Raw genomic sequence first — 14,607 nt, forward strand, 5'->3', positions numbered from 1 at the left:
GGCCCAGTGGCCCTCCTCCCCGGGCTTATTTTGGCCCTGGGGACCCCATCTGCTGGGTGCCGTAGAGGACAAGCAAATCACAAAGAAGAGAGACCAGGGAATAAGCCTTCTCTGACTCCTCTTTCAAAGCATTAAGACTCACAGAAGAGAAAAGGACTTTAAAAAACAAGGTCAGGGATACTAACCTAGATTGTGGTAAGAGGTTCCTATCCCCTATTATATCATTAAGGTATATTTGAGACAAAAGAAAGTATGATAAAAGAAGGGAAATGAAAGAATTTCTAAATACTGCCCTCGCCCACTATGCAATAGCATGCTTCATCATAGGGCCGCTTCAGACGTCCAGGTGCAAAGCAACACGCTGGACAGTGCGCTTCTTTTTTTAGGGGTGAGGGAGGAGATTGAGCAAGAAAACAGAAAATATAAGTGTTAGGGAAATCTTTTCCCTTGAGAAGGGATCTCAAGTGTAGAAAAGAAAATAATAAAACATTCAAAGGAGATACCTAGTAATTACCTTTATTCTAGGTTCCCCTTGACGGGGTTACAAATAAATTAGGGATATACAGGAGGGGGGACTGCCCCTAAATCCCTACTGCATGTACCAACATGTTTCGGCCTCTTCAGTTAGCCCCCTTGGGTCAATGCGGCCTTCTTCAGGGTGTGGATCCCTCGATATTGAAGGTCACAACCGTGTTGTGGGTTCTGTGGCACTCTGGTCTAAAATTCATAGTTTTCAATTAACCTTCTAATGAGTATGTAGGGAAAACATTTTCTGAGTGTACCAGAATTTCTCTAAAACCAGGACCGCTGGGGGAACGCTGTCTTATTGTCAAACTTTCTTCAAAGACCGGTGTTCGAGCTGTGCCCCCAATCGGGTCCTCCAACTATCTGTAGGACACCCAGGGCACCCAGTGTTCTACGGGACCGTAGAGGAGCTTCCAGGCCCAGCCAGTTATACGCCTCCTGCGGGAGCCAGCATTGCTCTCGCACACAGGGAGCTGCTGAAAATACAGTTTCTGCGTGCGAGAGCAATACTATCATCTCTTTCCCTGTCCACGGGCAGGGAAAGAGATTGATATTCTGTTTCCAGAAATCAGGAGCTCTTTCACAGGTCTCACTTGCTGGAAGCGGAGTGTTTGCTTTTGCCTGGCAGAAACTGTCACAGCTCCTGCCAATCAAAAGCAAACAGCTATCTCCCAGGGTTGGGCATCTCGGGACATAGCAAGAGCCAGACCTGGGGGTGGCAGTCCCCAGGGCCATACATGACTCCAGGAGGGCGGCCCTCCTCCTTTGATCTACACAGGCCGTCTCAGGAGGTGGTGATCACCAAGGCCGCATATGGCCTGAGAGGGCAGCCGTGTGGCCCCCTACCACTTAAAAAAAAAAAGTATTTGCCCTGGGAGATGGTGGTCCCAGGGCCATAAATAAGCCCTTGGAAGGGGGGCCCTGGGCGCCCCCCTCCATTTTTTTTAATAAATATCTCCATGCCCCCGGGACATGGCCCACCCACTAAAAACAAGCGCAGGAGAATGTACTTTTTTTAAACCAAAATTCACAGTGAGATTCGTGAATTTTGCTGTGAATTTTAAAAAGTGCTTTCTTGCCCTGACGGGGACATTGTGGTACCTCAGGACCAAGGCTAGGGGGTTAGGGTATTCGTGCTCTGCCCCTTTTTGTGAGTGCATTTGTTTGGGGGGACTTGGCTGAAGCAGAGTCCAAATATGGCTGCCAACACTTCATGGTTGAAGTAAAAATTAAGTAACGGACACTTGTTAGTGCACAAACATTCACCTGACAGGTAACATTGCGCTATGGAACCTTTCCAGTAGGAGCCCTACAAAGTTAGCTCACTTCTAAAAAAAAAAAAAATTGAATGAAGTTCAGTGGAATCTTGAAGGAACTAACAGTTATTGTCGGAAATAGCCAGTTCTAAAAAGGTGTTGAACTCAATTGTGGCTAACGTTATAACAAGAGACGTGTAGTTTCAGTTAAGAGATCTGCATTATTTCAAAATAAAATAAATTATGTTTCGATTTGCTATAGTATCTACTTATATGAGGACGGAAAGATTATTATTGTGCCACTTCTTCATCACATTACCAAAATCAGGTGATGATGGGGTAGCAGAGCAGCTTTCCTAGACCATCTCATTCAATGTCTGTATCGTGGTCAGAATGAACAAAAGTTATAAGTCAGATTAGGTCTCTGACTCGAGGCGCTTAACATTATAAAAATCACCCAAGTGCAAGAAAACGAATACACTGCGAACCCTAGTGCTCAAATCCCTTTCTGTTTAAATGTAACTCTCGAGGAAGAATGCAGCCCCAAAAATCTACACTTTACCCATTCAAGAAAGCTATACTTCTACAAATCCAGCATATCAAGGGCTACAAATGCCATTCTGGAGACGATCTATTTCAAGTATTTTTTCCACACACTGACAAGCAGCAAATTAGCCAGTCTCATAAGTACAATACGACACTCAAACCCTTTTCTATTGATCACAAGTAATTTACATCTTCCAAAGATGTGAATTCTTGTATTCTCACTCTACAAGGAAATCTGAATGATTTATTCATTTCAAATAAAAAATGGAAGGTAGATGAGAAGAATGACTTCACAGGCTGCAGCTTTCTCAGGGCACTAGTGCTAGGCTCTGCTTTCGCACTGCCCGAAGGGGTTTTGTATGCAAGTCCCTCTAATTAACAAGGTGAATCATGCAGCAGTTCTCTAATTAGTGTGCATGACAGGCAAATGGAAACAAGCAGACAGACCTGGTGTGCAGATTTTAGTCAACAAAAGATTTTGAAATATGCCATTAAAATGATTTCCTGTGAGCTATAAAAGCCAACGAGGGATGAAAGAAAAAATTTAAATGTTTTTTTCAAGGCCTTTTGGTAATCTTCAGGTTTTTTTCAGCACTCAGAGGATAATAAGAGTATTTTACTGACAAGTTCTACCCCATTCTTAAAGATCAATCTAATGACAAACGTATTTCAATTCAGCCATTCCTGTCTTATTGAAGACTTCTTGCCTTTTGCGTTTAGGCATTGTTTTACTACATAAATTAGTGTAGCCGTGGGAAGCAAGTATTGTTTTTTTCTACAAAAGTGGGCAATATGCAAACAAAAAATCCCAGCAAAAATAAAGAATATAAAAAGAAAGGACTTGCCCACCGGTGCGGGTATTAAAGTGCGTTTATTTGAAGGCAGCTGTGCCACTGAAAAATACCTTCACTCACAGTACAAGGAAGTGAATGAATGAAGTGGACTGGCTGCCTGATCCATGTTGTATACTCTGATTGGCGAAAGTAAAATGTGAATGACGCTTTTGAAGGTCAATTGCTGAAGAAAAGCTGACCCAAAAACTTTGTTCCTATGCATTTTTATATGATTTGTTTGGAAAACATGAGGCTGGCGAGACATAATAATAATAATTCTTTCTTTATTCGGCTTTAGACATTGCAAAACCATAAAAGCAACAACATAAGTTACACAATCACGATTAAAAAGTATCAGTATGTCATAGAACACGTTTTAACAGGAATCTAAAATGTTAAAAGGATGGGTTCCATTGAAGTACAGTGATTGGCAGATTCCAGTATTTAAAGATTATTCCTGTGCCTGACAATGCATTTTAAAAAATTTAATACATGGTAACAAGTGCATTCAGAATCTAAAATTTGTAAGCATAACATGGCCGGACGGCATTGTTAAAACCCCAGCGTTTTAACAGGGGAAATAGCCCGATTTTTCTGTGGATGTGATAATATTTGCAGAACAATATTGTGTATATACAGGACTGTGGCGACGTATCATCACAGGGACAGTGAGCCAGAGTTAGTTCCCATGTGTTCTTTACCGGAAAGGCTGCAAGCCTGTGGAAAAGATTAAGTCTGAACCTTGTCAGAAGGGTCTTATCATATGTACTGATCTCTAATGTTAAATAAGGCTGGATTTGCAGGGTAAGCTGTATCATGTTTGCATGTAGAACAGATTGTTTAGTTGAGACCAGAGAAAGCCTAAGGGTCTCTAGATGGTTCAGAGCTATTTGCTTCAACTCTTTCTTTGTTATCTCAGTTAGCTTATCAGGTGTAAGATAGTACTTTTCTAGACCCAGGTCTAAGAAGAAATGCCTGACATAACTGAGCCATGCTATTTTGTGCGCGCGGTCCAGCACCATGGAATCCTCTAAGATTTGTTTGGTCAGCGCATTTTTGTCCGAAACCCAAATGCGCCTCCAAAGAAGCAATGGTTGGACCTTTATCAGATCTTCTATATAGGGGAGACATCTAAAGCTGTCACGATGCCAGACCTAAAAACATGAATTTTAAATTACATTTAATTACACAATACAATAATTTACATTAATTATCTGTAAAGCCATCCCTTTATGTGCAATGACTACTATAGAAACCTCTACATTGAACAATATTTCTTCATCGTATTTGTTGTGCACTGTACAGAGTGTTCATGTTGCCTTCCAGTCACTTTAGAGGGCCTGGTTACAAGTTAGTTACATCTAATGGGGTAGTCACAAGAGCCGAGAGAGTTGATTATACAGAGCTCTCAGAGCAATAACGAGTAAGCAGCTTAACGAGTACTGGCACTGATCCATCAGTTCTAGAACTTACCATTTTAGTTTTCCCCAATAAAACATAGGAATAAAACCCCAAAATGTAAGAATAAATAGAAGTAGATGAGTCTCTCAAACATGACCAAGGACAAGCTGAGAAGCCACATGTGACAAGAAGTCAAAGTTATCATTTAGTGCGTTAGTGGACTATAGGTCTAGTACTATCGAATCCCAGTTGGCTCTTAGCTACAAAACCAGAAACCAAAAACTTTAGTCCCGGTAATGAGATTGAGGAAAGCCTAAAATATCAACACCATTTTAATGTTAAAAACCTAAGCATAATAAATCTACTAATGAAACATTAAGTTGACTATATTGACCTTCATAACAAGTACAATTATCTACTTTTAAAAAACTCAAAATATAGTTTAAAAAACATATAAAGTGAAAAATGATTGTAACATTCTCACCCTTTTTCTTTATTTATAGCTGGGTGGATCCATTTTTGTAAATCAAAATGTTATTTGAAGCAACTCCCAAACAACTCAAATGCTTGCTCAGTAATGAAGTCTTCGTTTTGGAAAAGATTGCTTTACCTTGTTTTGATCACCATTTGCGTTTCCAGCTTTTTCTTTGAGAAACTTCACATATTTACACTTTATGCATTGCTGGTATTGAGCGTTCAGTTCTGGGCCTCAAATCTGCAAATACGAATTGTTTCCTAAGCCACATTTATCTCCTTAACATTAAAATGTATACTAAAGTGAGGAAGGAATGCTGAATTTATGACACACAATGGAGAACCTGCTGCCATGATGAGTTAACAGCCATGCATGCCCCTATTCTAAATGACACAAGATTGATTTGAAGTATGTCTTACTCTCTCGTCAATCCGAAGCACAGAAGAGCCTGAGTCTTAAGGACAGTGACAATTTATGGTGTTAAACATCCTAATTTGTCCACTGGCTTCCTCTCATAAGTAAATCCCCAAATACAATGTTTGAGACCTAGCAGGTGTCTGCAATGTGAAGAACTAATAACGCAGCACTCTACCGACGTCTGATTCAATAGTCAAAAGTAATGTTGTTATAATCCTATCTCCCCTGCCCTGGTCTTCATAGCAAAGGCTGAAATTTGTGGGTGTTGTAAAAGCACTCGGGGAAATACAGGACCACTGGGTACGATTTTGCTGCAATGAGATTTTACTAACACAATCCACCTTCTGCACACAGGAAAGGCACAAATGCACTAAAAAACACGTGTTTTCTCCCTTTATAAGATGCAAACTTTGTAGAACAATTTTCGGCAGGTATTCATTCCATGGCAAAAGTTTTGTTGTTAAATACTGTGTGTGAGTACATGCATCGAACCACTCAGAATGGGAAAAACATGCCCAAATGCGGTTTGGCTAGACTAGTTATTTTGTGCAGCCCTCGGTCTTTGTAATTTGCACATAGCTGAACTGGAACAACCAGCTGGAGTTTAAGCACAGATTGGCCTGCATTTTGTTCTGCAGCTCACTGTGCCTTAGAAACAAGACTCAACTGACGAAAAAATGTATATATATGTGAACATATTTAATGGTTCACTTAACAATTGGACAGCTACAGTTCACACAGACTGGCCTAGCATCTGCGCAGCGAATAGCAGAACAGACAGAATAGCTTGACACACTGAATTTGGCTTTACTTGGTATTAGTGAAGCACCCTTAACCTCTATTAGTGCCCACTTAATAGAGCCATCCTTAGGACAGGGGCCTACCCTGCTCAGTCACATGAAGAGAATTCTCTCACCCACAAGGCAGGGACATATTCCTGCAACAACTGAACTAGGATCTGCCGTGCCCACAGTGGAAATATTCCGCAAACAAGCGGTCACAAATGCTTACTGTTTCAACAAGTAAAAGAGCAAGGACTGGAGCCTAAACAGCTGCTCCGCCATTATCATAGAAAGGCAGTTGAACCTTAATCTATGGCAGCTGCGACACAAACAAAACCGTCCCCAGTCTACAGCGTCCCCTCTGCCTTTAATGAGCTACATGTGACAATTAGTACTCTAAGTGGTAATGAGTCAGAAAAATAAAACCGCGCATAACATGACTGCGAGGCAGAGCTAAATGTTCATATCCTTTCTTTCAGGGGGAAGATGGGACTTGTGGGCATTTCGTTAGAAACTTGAAACACGGCTGCATAAAGCTCAAAGAATTCTGTATATTTTCTGAAAAACCGTTTTCTACTTTTTGTGCCCGAGGCGAATTCCACGCAAATCCCGCCGTAAGCGCTTGCTCAGCGCTGTAAAATGCCTACAAAGCACATCGCCGCACACTCCACCACCCACCCGCACTGTCCTTTGTCTTGTGACATGATGAGCGGGCGCATTCCCAGCATTCTGGCAGAACGCTGGCACAGAACGGGCAGCTAGAGCTGTCTGCAGTGTATAGAATACAAAAATGAACAACACACCCCAGACGGCTTCTGTTCAAAACCTTCCATTTCAAGGTACATCTATGTATCATGCTTCAAATAAGGAGCAAGGGTTAGCTTAATTCCCTTTACAAATACGGCAACACAAAACTAATTTTAACTGGGTAACATGAAAACTGAAAACATTCAAGAGTGTGTTCCCAATAAACATTCGATTCTCTCTATGCGTTTCCCCCGCTAAGCTAATATAATTCAAGTTACCTTTCCTTGCTGGAGAACTGCAGCGTTTTGACAGCCGCTTAAATTCTGACACCATGCATGCCAAAACCCAGAAGGCATCCAGGTGTGTAATGACGGTATAAGTCTCACCATAGTTGCCTAACTTTTTATTTCTTTAACAAACAAGTACATTGCTCTCAAGAGTGATACACTCCCTGGACCCAGCGGGCCATGGTCTCCAAAACAAAGCCCTTTCTACAAGGCCAGATTCCAGATCTGCTGTCCAGGACCTGGTCCTATCTAATCTCAGTCCTGTGATGAACAGTGTACCGGGCACCCATGTAGCACCACTAAAAAGAGCCTCATACAAGCACAACCGTCTTCATCAAGTCTTCAGAAATAGGACCGAGTTACACTGACCACAAGGAACTCCACTGACCCCAATATCTGCCTGCATTACTTTCAAGTCATGCTGCTGTGTCAATGAAGCAATCAGCTGGGGCACACCAGCATACCTTGAGACAATGATTCAAGACCACAAGGGTCAGTAGATCAAAGGCAATGTCCTGCTGGGATCCAATAAATACAAGGAGAACACATCAGCCCTTCTCCAGCTCAGTCTCGAGGATCATGAATCCATTGCAGTCTGGATACATCAGGGTCCACTTCCCCATGGTTGTATGACGAAACAATGCATGCCTAAACAGCGCGGTGTCAACCGCGACTTTACCACACATGCCTGTACCATGCATGACTTTACAACAAATTTCACTGTAAAGGCATGATTGCTAAAGGCATATGTGTTGTAAAGATCACACCCCAGCCCTAAGCCTTTAAACCCGACCCCAGACCTGCAATCCACCCGGCCCCAGCCCTAATCACTACCTCGACACCCCACCCTGTACCTTTAACCTTGACTCCAGCCTATAGGAAACTGTGTTTTGATATATATTGTCATGTATTCCACCATTGTCCCTTGTATCTTCCCCAGCCCTGAGGAGTCGGGGGAGTATAATCCCACATGCGACGAAACACATGTCGGCTGGATTGCTCTAAAAAACACTATACTTCTCACGAACCATATGATGAATTTCTTGTTTCTCCACAGGCTTTGTTTTTAAATGTACAAGTGTCTACACAGAAACATTTTGTCATATATAACTTGTGTGCAAGGGTATCTTGTCGTGTTTTTCTGGTGTGCTGGCCCCGGCTGACACACAATTGGGGGGGGGGGGTACAAGGCTTATCCCCTCACCCTTTTTTGCACCACATTCCTACCCGGAATTCCCAAACATATTTGCGTCCACATTTAGCAGTGAGCCCTTTCTCTCCTTTTCCCAGACTAAAAACCCTTTAGAAGTATTATACGAAGGTTTCTCTTTACCACTGCCATTTGTTCTAGAACCTTTCAAATCTTCCCTGTCTATCAGCCCTGTAGACCTCCACTCCCCTCTTCCTGCTCTCGATCCTGACCACTCAACTGAAAGCCTTTTAACTGCCTATCAATGTACCTTTGTTTATTGCCATGTCCTTTTGCTTCATTCCATTTTTGTTTTAAACACAGCACTGTATATCTTTGTCTTAACTTTCACTATCTTGGGGCATACTAAACAATCACGGACTAGGAATTGAGGTGTGAGCCTACTGCCCAGATTGCTTACCTCTGATCGTCATTACTCCTAGGCTTACTTTTCTTCATCACCATCCTTATGTCCATCCCTACCTCCCAGAGTTATGATATTTCAGCCATTTTGTGTGTATAGCAAATCCTATGAACCTCAGAGGTGGTCTGCACTACATCTTTGAATTTATCAGCATCAACAGAACTTCCTTTCTGGGAGGAGTACTCCAATTTAAAAATAAGAACGAAGAAGAATAGGGCAGGACATAATGAAAGAGAAGAATACACAATGTGGAAAGTAATATATATGTATCATTACCTTTTGCAAGAAAACAGATACTCAACAGTGTAAGAATTGCTACCTAAACTCACCAAATAGCCCTGTTGGACAGGAATGTCCCCTGCTTGGTAATCCGGGGCTTACCCCTGGACTGAGTGAGTGCTCGACTGCTTATGAAACTGGTATCCTGACATTTTTGTTTGACCCTGACATCACGCTAATCTAGCGTGTGCATAAAGGCCAGGGCCCATCCCTGGTAATACAAGGTCCTGAACCGTTTGAGTAACATGGAAGGGTACACAATGGGTGACCTCATAGCTGGCATAGGACTAATGTCCATGCCCTATTTAATTCACAAAGCGGTAGACGTTTAGTAGATATGGGGCTCCTCATTGGCAGACGCAGGGTTGCTATTGGTTGGGCCTGTGGTCCACTTCCTACAATGGCGAGCTGGTCCAATGACATGGTCTACTGTAATACACAGACAGAACTTTACGGTGAATTTCTTCCACCCCGGAGCAGGCCCAAAAACATTTGGGGGCTATATCAGAGCTATATTATCACAAAAGCAACAGACAACACCACTGCAGACAGCCCTAGAGCGGGAGGGACTCTGGCACCAGAGGTCACACAAAGTAACATACCCACGGCAAATACTAACTTGACAGGATTATCACACTTAGTGTAGAATGCTGAGGCTGCTGAAATGGATTTGCATACTGGTATTTCTTTAACATACATTTCTTTTTACTCAATCGTGCTGTGAGTCTAAAAATGTAGAGTCATGCATGCACTAATTTGCTACCACAGGGTTACGAATGTGTAAGCTTACTGTACGGAATAGGAAGCAAACGATGTACTCCATGATGTCATTCTTTACTTTTCTTGATGCTAAAAGGATCACATGCATTTTTGTATGTTCATAAAAGTCAATAAAAAAAATAACAATTCACTAAGCTGTAGAGGCAGAGTATTAGTGTTTGTGAATCACCACAGCTTCCAGATTGTTTCTCTCTTTCAAGGAGAGGGTGGTCTACTAATCCATCTTGGGTAAAGTTCTGCTGTTATGTGGACCCCCAGATCCTTGTGCTGACATTACATGTGTGTGTTGAGTGTATACATGTAAGCAAGAATGTGGCATGCATTCCAATAGCTGGACGGGGGGACCCAGACAATAAAATGAAGTGGAATTGGAACAGGGATCTCATTAGAAATTCAGTGAGGGCCTTGTTAGCAAAAAGGCTGCAGTTTAGCTTTTCCTGAGTTCTGTCATTTAGTAAATGCCAGGAGTGAGACAGTAGATTCTGTTGTTCAAGATCAGGAAATTCCTAGCAGGGCCTGTCGTTTTGTTTTCCTCCGGTTTCTGCTTCAGCTGGAGACAGCCAGGTGAAGAGATCTTACACTTCACTGTGCCCTTGTTCTGGATACTCTTTCTTAGAGTCAGCATCATTGCTACATGCTGTTAGAGCCCTCACCTTGTGTCAAGGGCTCAATGTACACTCACTTCAATTTCTGGTACTCTTGGGAGCAGAATGTTGTGAATTCCCAATTCTCCCTACAGGCCTTCCCACGAACCCCAATTAAACAGGTGGTCGCGTGAACCCTGCCGGGGGTAAGGGGTTGGGGACAAAGATGAGACAGCGTAGCTTTTCTTCGGTTCTCCACTCTTACTTCTTTTTTCAGTTACTCTCTTCGGGGTGGTCAATTGTTAAAACAAGATATAACATTAAAACCCCCTAACTCCTCTCCTTTTGTATGTTATTATAAACTCTCCTTACCCTTTAAGCCTAAGGTGTTTGCTCCTCTTCAAGTGTTTTATATTAACTAGTTTGTAGATCTGCAATAATTATTCTCTTTTTTTATTTACAGGTTATCAAAAAAATAGAAGATTGGAAATAGCCTCACAGTAAATATATGGCCAATTAACTGTTGCTTTCGCTTATTCAAATAATGACTTTTCCTAGAAGTAATTAGCCAGTTATATTTATCCTGTTCTCCTACAGGAGTATACTTGCGGTTAGTAGACTTCAGCCCAGGAGAAGACTGGCTTCCTAGGACTCAGCCAAACCCGCAGAGAAAGCCTGACTCCTCTGAGCCCTTCAGAACATTTGGTAAGAATGATTAAAAAATATACGAGTTTTTTCTTAGACCTTTAGATTGCCTGATTAACTGACCGCGGGAGATACGCAACGGTAACTACCCTACGCCCGAGACTGGCGTGAATACTCTAATCCTAATTCTGACTGACTGACAGCTAACGCGCACCGGTCCTTTCACACCAAAGAAGCTAGGGAAGTGTGCGGCTTAGAACGCTGCCCCCGCACCTCACAGCTGCGTTTGTCCAGGAGCTCGCAACCAGACGCTAGAGACTAGAGCAGTGATTGCACTGGCACGCCTCCATCTTTAGCGTGCCCGTCCAATCGCTCAGCATCTGGTGACAATTACCAGTGTTCTCCGGTAGGTTGACACGGAGTCCAGGATTTGTTTCAAAGGAGTTTCGCTGGTGCAGGGAAGCTCATGGGTTCTTTAAAGAAATGAACAGCACCCTTCAAAGTGAGATACACAGTGTTTGACAAACGATGTCTCAATATTTGTTAAGATACATATAACATTGTCATACTCGTTTTCCCAATGAATATGAACACAAAAAAAGACTTTAAATCTTCAGTTTTCTTTTTTATTCAATTTTTCATTTTCTTTTAAAACAATCGCTGATAGCCAAAGAGCCAACGCGTTTCGTCCGTTACCGGACTTCTTCAGGGCTGAATAGACGTATACTAGACAAATTGGTGAATGCTGTACAGTTTTCGCAAAGAAAGAACATAAAAAGTCAAAGATGAGTTCTTTCTTATCTATGAATTTCTGATAGTTCAAAATGACGTCATACAGTGTAACAACGATTTCGGATCGGCCAAGGTAAGCCAGAAAAAATGCACCGACAAACGTAGCAAAAGGTCCTCTGGCTCGCAACCAGACGCTAGAGACTAGAGCAGTGATTGTACTGGCACGCCTCCATCTTTAGCGTGCCCGTTCAATCGCTCGGCATCTGGTGACAATTACCAGTGTTCTCCGGTAGGTTGACACGGAGTCCAGGATTTGTTTCAAAGGAGTTTCGCTGGTGCAGGGAAGCTCATGGGTTCTTACAAGCGGAGGCCTGACACCTTGCACAAAGGCTGGGTCTGAGCCTTATCGAAACAGGTCCAGAAACCTTAGCCGGTGGTTCCACATTCTCTGTCTGGAAAACGTGCATAAAAGTAGGCCCCGTAGCACCCCACTTTGTTCTAGATAAATCCCTCATGCCCATTGAAGGAAATGCTGTGTAGAGTACTCCATGAACTGTTGTTTGACCAGGGCTAGTGTTTGCATGAAAGCCAGTCTCTTAGGGGTGAAAAGCCATCACCCGAAGTTTACACTTTCTGCTGGAGGAGCAGAGGGCCTGCCTAGAAGGCTGACTGTCTGGTGAGAGATAGAAGGAGTGTCCTGGGGGAGAAGGCCACCCTGTTTCTGACTGGGAAAGAAACAGAGAAACCAACTAACTACTCAGGAGCAAAACCAGGAGTGAACCATGTGTGGAAGGGGTGCACCAAGTCTCCCGCAGAAGTTCTGGTTGTGAACTGCATCAAGATTTCTAGAAATACCAAACATCGTGTGTAATACACATTGTGCGTGATCAGCACCTCACCCTGTGACTGAGAATCTAGTGCTGCCAGTTGAAATGCTTCATCACCGATGAGATGGAGAGCTGGGACTGGCCTGGAGGCTACAAATGCAAAAACAGCCACATGGTCAAAATCCGTCTAGAGGCCTCATCTGCCATCTGAACGCTGCGCACTAGAGAGGCTGTACTGCTGATGACAAGAGTCGCCATGCTGAAATCTCCTAGCCGTAAAGTTTTGAGTGAGGCCAAAGCTGTGGCCCCTACAGTTCAAGAGCCGTCAGCGTAGGAGCAGGAGCGCTATATGTGTTCATCATTCACCACCCAAACTGTAACAACAGACATAGGTAAATGGTTCTGAAGGGCCTTGCAGCTTTAAAAAAACAAACAGGATTAGAGCCCTGTGTCGGATTACCTAAATGGGCTATGAGCTGTTATATCATGCAGTGTGATTAAAATACATTCTTTTAATACAACATATAAGAACTTGATTGGGCAATACGTTATTGTGTCTCTTGGTAGACTGCTGGGTTATGCGCTCTTGCCCCCGCCCTCTAGCTCCCTGAGAAGTCTTTGATGGCCTGCCCTCAATACCCTGTGAGTCAAGGGGGGAAAGAGAGTAAATGGTAAAGTTTGCACTACCACAGTAGGATGTACCCCAGAACCCCAGTGGCATAGAATCTCAATGACTATGGTCGGAGTACAGTATCCCCGGTCTGCCCTATGGTGCCCCAAACAGGGTCTGACACTCTTTTTTTTTTATGGGGGGGAAGTATAAAGCAACAAATACGAATCACAAAACAGCTGTAAATTAGTACTATCATCATAAATTAAAAAATACCTCTACAAAGATTGACACCCAAGAATTTACAAATGGCAGTATGAAAGCAACATAATCAGATGAAAAGATAATGACAGATTGCTTTGATCAGCCTTACTCCAGTTCTGTAAACTGGATGCATATGAATGAAGATGGATAGAGCAAATTATTCAATGAAAATACAATTTCAATGGACATCAAGTTATTTATTTTGTCATTGTTCACAAAAAACATTGCACTATTTGACAAGCAGATCTGACCCTTGATTTGCTGAGAGCTAAAATAGACAAATGATTAAAAATAAACAAGTCATTGGAAGGACTGGAAACCTGCAGTTGCTGTGCATACTATGGGAAATAACATCAGATGTCCACAAGCAGGCAACAGGCAATGGGCACCCCTGGCCTCTTGTTTGCACTTCACAGTATTTCCAGCTCTTGAAAAGTTCCTCTACTGCACACGGGCGTTAGTGCAAGATGACACACCAATGCAACTCTAATCAGTCAGAAAGGTAGTTCTAAAATATAGCATGCCACATTCACAAGTTTTTTTAAAAAATAAACCTATTATTGATTTTCGCAAGACTGAAACATCACATCATGACAACAATAAGTCACTGTGTATACATTCTTAAACATAATATCTTGCTGAAGAGTTAAGCTCGCCCCACGCCCCCCCCCCCCCCACTGCCTGGAGCTACTCCAAAGTCCTTGGTTTCAGATTGCACACATGGCTGTTCATCAGGCTTAGGAGCATTGGCAAAACAGTTGCAGTTCCCAAAATGACAATAGCCCTTCAGTCTACCCGCCCAGTGATGTAGTCTGAGCTCTGTCTCTCCCAGTGGTCCCTGTACCTTTATTCGGTCCAGAGGATGGAGGAGTGGAAGTTGGGTTCATGGTAAACATTCCCCCCTCTCCATCCTCTCTTCAGCCTTCTACCGTGTCATTGATTGCCACCCCCTGTCCCACCTCCCCTATATTCAAATTCACCTCTGTCGGTGCACACAACTCAAG

General features: G+C 42.8%; 1 protein-coding gene across 1 annotated transcript in view; it reads right to left on the bottom strand.

Moving 5' to 3' along the window:
* Positions 1 to 14,607, bottom strand: part of LOC144799895 (transcription initiation factor TFIID subunit 4-like) — a 1,364,652-nt gene that overhangs the window by 372,516 nt on the left and 977,529 nt on the right. The window lies entirely within an intron of this gene.

This window comes from Lissotriton helveticus, chromosome 12 (genome assembly GCF_964261635.1).
Source record: "Lissotriton helveticus chromosome 12, aLisHel1.1, whole genome shotgun sequence".
Classification (NCBI taxonomy): domain Eukaryota; kingdom Metazoa; phylum Chordata; class Amphibia; order Caudata; family Salamandridae; genus Lissotriton; species Lissotriton helveticus.